Source organism: Lepisma saccharinum, chromosome 17 (genome assembly GCF_977018435.1).
Source record: "Lepisma saccharinum chromosome 17, izLepSacc3.1, whole genome shotgun sequence".
NCBI lineage: Eukaryota > Metazoa > Arthropoda > Insecta > Zygentoma > Lepismatidae > Lepisma > Lepisma saccharinum.
In genome coordinates, this window is record NC_139245.1 from 40,531,813 (window position 1) to 40,536,534 (window position 4,722).

Genomic DNA, 4,722 nt, shown 5'->3' on the forward strand with positions numbered 1-4,722 from the left:
CCATAAAGTGAACTAAAAATTGTACGTATGTGAAAATATTTCAGCATAAGTTAGATATTGATGTTTGAAACAGTCCAGTTATAAGGGCATATTTTTCAAACTATAGTGCATATTTTGTAAAATTTTTGGTCGTAAGAACATATTTCATTTTGCATATTTTGGTGATATTTAGGTCATAATAATCCTAGCCCTAGTGATAACCTTCCGCATTGCAGCGACAGTTCTGGCAGTAAATAAAAGTAGATAGTAAATATGCCTTCTACGACAACCCTGATTTTTTGACCCCACGACCGCCAAAACCTCAAAAACTCACTTTCTCTCCACGTTCCGCGCCTCATTTATTGCGCTGACGATGTTTCACAGCGAAGAAAAGCAGTAATGAGTGAAATGCACTTTCTCATCCTCTCATCCTTGAAGGATGAATGCACCTTATCGTAATTTTCCAAGTCCGGGGCCATGTTTATATATCGTGACCTTTGTAAACCTCTCGGGAACGATGTGCCACACACACACGCGCGCGCGTGCCTCTCATTATTTCTGTATTGTGACGCAAGCAAACAAACAAATAATAATTGTTTTTTTTTTTAGGATTCCTGGCCCCTATAACCCCGCCAGGGTGCGTGGTGCCCAACCCACCAACCATTGCGAATGCTGCCAGAAATTTAATCAACGTTGTTCGTTCTCGATGCTGGAATCTTACGTAGATTATTCCATGAAAAACAAATTGATAATCCTGTGCGAAGCCCCCAAAGCATTTACGCAATTTTTGATGTTTGCGTGGATCGCGACGCTCGGTCGAACGAATCTTTCAACCCCTATAGAGAAATTGTGTTCCATCGCTCAACGCAACGTTTTCATCACGGACCAAACGCTTTCGAACGATCCAAATTTTCTGCAAAACGTTCGAGAAAAAATTCCAAAATATCGAATGCCGCTCGAGAGTGGGATAGAAAAATTGAAATCGATTTTCGATTCGATGAGAGCATCACCCCAAACATTAACCATTCCGGAGCTTGCACGGCAAGAACCCGAAACTCCGTCCAAGATGGAATTGTTTTCGCACAACGTGCGAAGCATCTCTTGCAAGCGTTTCCGAAAGTATCGTCGTTGAACGATGAAACTTTGGAGGCGATATGTGCGGATGATGCGGAAATCGAACGTTCGTGGCTTCGAAACATCACTCGCTTTTTCTGCTCCGAACCTGCATACTGGAACGATTCGCAGTTTCGCTCGCAAGCTTTTTGTCTTTCTTGCAGGCGTGTGTGCTCGATTGGAGAACAATGTTATTTTTTCGAGGCCGCAAGAAATGATCGTTTCGTCCGCATTGCCCATGCTGCCCGCTTCCGCAGCAAACGACCCCACCTCGGCAATCCTGCCGCTGCAACAACGGCAAATCCTTCCCGAACCCATTCAGCTCGCATCCGCTTCCATCCGAAGCGAATCTATTTTTTTTTTCTGCCTCCACGGTCATGAACGAAAAATCCACATCCCTGATAACGATCGAATCGGAGGAGGATGCGGCGGAAGCGAGCACCACAACATCCGCTTTTGCAAGATTACCTATCCACATTATGCTCGACCAAAATAAGCTGCATTGCTGCATGTGGAATTTTCTAACCTTTTCGCGTATTATTTTTTATGGAATCACAAACACGAAACCGGTGGACGCTTCGTTTCAAGCATGGTTGAGTTTTGTGCTGGTTCTCGCAGAGCGGAGTCACCTGTTTTCATGCAATTAGAGTTTGGCCAAAAACCTTTGGGATCGAAACAAAAACGCTCGTCAACTTGCTGTTTTGGAATTTTAAACCACACCACCCTGACGGGCGTGGAAGAGTCTGAGGAAATGATCGACAACATGCATGGGTGGAACTGTCAACGCCCGTTCATTTGCCATTTTTGTCCCACAGGATATTGTGTGCATCAAAAAGTCTTTTGTTGAAAAAAAAAAATAGGAAGTATGGTATTGTTCGTTTGTACCAGGGCAACACACACACGCATGAGTGAATCGGTCAACGGGGTTTATTGCTAGGACATTGTGTTTTAACCAAGGGGTCGCGTGGGTGGGGTTCCTATATAACGTACCAGTTTCTCCTTTTGTACATCATTATCATAGTGAACGTCAATCGTGGCAGTTCAGTATTCTTAATTGTTTGTCTGGCAGTATACATATATATCATCGTGGAAGTTCAGTGAGCTACAAGTTTTTTTGAAGTTTCTCTCTCTTGAAAGGTAAGTTTTTTCATGATATATTTTATTTTTGTTTTGCGTCTGACACATATAATCAGAGGAGTCATAAAAAATTGACACACACATGCCGTATATTTTTACCTCCTACAACAGTGCACACACGCACACACACACACACACACACACACACACACATACTGTTCGCGTCTAATATATATATATATATGTGGAAAGAAAAATGTCTAGCACTTTTTAGCTTTTTTTTCTTCTGTTTCAGTGCGCTTTCCCCTACCACCACCAACCACCCCCCCAAAAAAATTTCACGTATATAAATAACAGAGAAAAAATGGAATCGCAACCAGGCCCCTCCGGTCTTTGCGGGAAAATGGCATGTCGCAACTGTAAAAAATTAATTTCGAAATCGAACATCTCGAAGCATTTGAAAAAATGTCGTCTACCAGAACATGATGTCCCCCCGGCAAAGAAATCTCGCATTGATGTGCATGAAGGCGGTGCTTTGAATAAAAGTGCACGCATCATGACGTATAAATCTGGAAGAGACGTGTGTGACTCGAGCACCTCCCTCGACAATGTGAAATCTCTGGTAGTTGATAAATTACGGCATTGTCTCATTAATGTTGCAGTTAAAATTCATCTCGTCTTGACCCTGCTGTATGAGAAAGGGCAATCACGACGATCTTGACGAAATTGTGACACGGCTTTTTGAGCATCTGGGAGAAAAACAAGAAGCGTTTGAAGGTCGAGGAAGTGGATGGAGTCTTTGCGGTCGCAGCCACATGTTACAGCTTCGAGTGTGCAATTTCAAAGCCTTACGCAGCGATCAAAAAACAAAAACAAAAAATGCTGCACCAGACATTAAAAAAAAAGCCGTGTTAAACATAGAAAGTAAAGATCAGAAGAGTTTCTTATGGTCTGTCATCGCCGCATTACACCCAGCTAATAATGAACACCCCGAACGTCTGTCCAATTACAGAGGACACGAGGGGGGATACGAGAATGTGATGAAAGGAATTTCCTATCCTGTGCCCCTGAATAAGATCAATCAATTTTTAAAAAACTATAGAGAGGAAAAAAGAGAAGATCTCGATATTTCTGTGTTTGGGGTTGACGATTGCGGCAACATTCGTGTGTTAACACCTGCGAGAAGCCAGAATAATGTAATTCGACTCTTGCTTGTAGATGGGCGTTACAGTTTGATACGGAATTTTTCTCGCCTAGTCGGAAAACAGATCAGCAAGGATCACGATAAGATTGAAATTTGCGATCGGTGTTTGAGAATTTTTCGCGTGGGAAAGAAGATGAGAGAAGAGCACAAGTGTTTTGGCTCCGTGAATGCAGAACCCGAAGATGTCATGCCGGAACCCGGAACCAAGATGAAATTTCAAAAATACCAGGCTCTTCTCCACCATCCCGTCGTCCTTTATGCCGACTTTGAAAGCTTTCAAGTTCCCATGATGTCTTGCAACCCTGATCCCTCTACCTCAAGCACAATACAAATTTTTCACCACGAGCCTTGCAGTTTCTCCATTTACGGAGAAAAATTAAATGATGTCATCTGGTATTGCGGACCTGATGCGGCAAAAAATTTTGTTAAGAAGATAGCGGAATGCGCAAGAGAACTTGCACCCAGCCTGAAAGGCTCTTACGTTTCTCCACCTGCTCTCACAACGGAACAACAACGGAGACATGACACGGCGACAAGATGCGCGGAGTGTAACCAGGCTTTCACCCCCGAAAATCACAAGGTCGTACACCATGACCATCAGAATGGATTATTCCTGAACACCATCTGTAATTCGTGCAATCTTAAAATTAAGGAGTCGCATTTTGTTGCCGTGTTTCTGCATTACACGGAAAAATATGATACGCATCTGTTCATCAAAGAGTTGTACAATATCACGACTCGAATCAGCATCATCCCTAGAACGAGTGAGAAGTATATTGCAGTAAGAGTGTGGATCCCTCTCGAAGAAGGAGGAAGTGTGGAAGTTAGAATCCTGGACTCTTACAATTTCCTGTCCTCCAGCCTCGCCACCCTTGCATCTCAACTTGGCGACGAAGATCTTGTGACCACCAAGCAAATGTTTTCGGGAGATGAGAATTTGAATCTGTCTACCCCTACGAGTACGTCAACGATTTCGACAAATTTGACGAGACGGAACTTCCACCCCGGGAGGCATTTTATTCTCATCTCACGGAGGACGTCTGTTCCGAAGAGGACTACGAACACGCTCGTAGTGTGTGGACGGCCTTCAATTGCCAAACTTTTCGTGATTATCACGATCTCTATCTTAAATTAGACGTGACACTTCTCATGGATATTTTCGAATCGTTTCGCAAGAGATGCATCTCGATCTACAAGTTGGATCCTGCGTATTTCTTCACGACGCCGGGATTGACTTGGGAATCTATGATGAAATACACCAACATGGAACTGGGGCTCATCGCAGAGAAAGAACAGTATGCCTTCATGGAGAGTGCGATACGCGGTGGCATCGTCCAATGTCCCCGGCG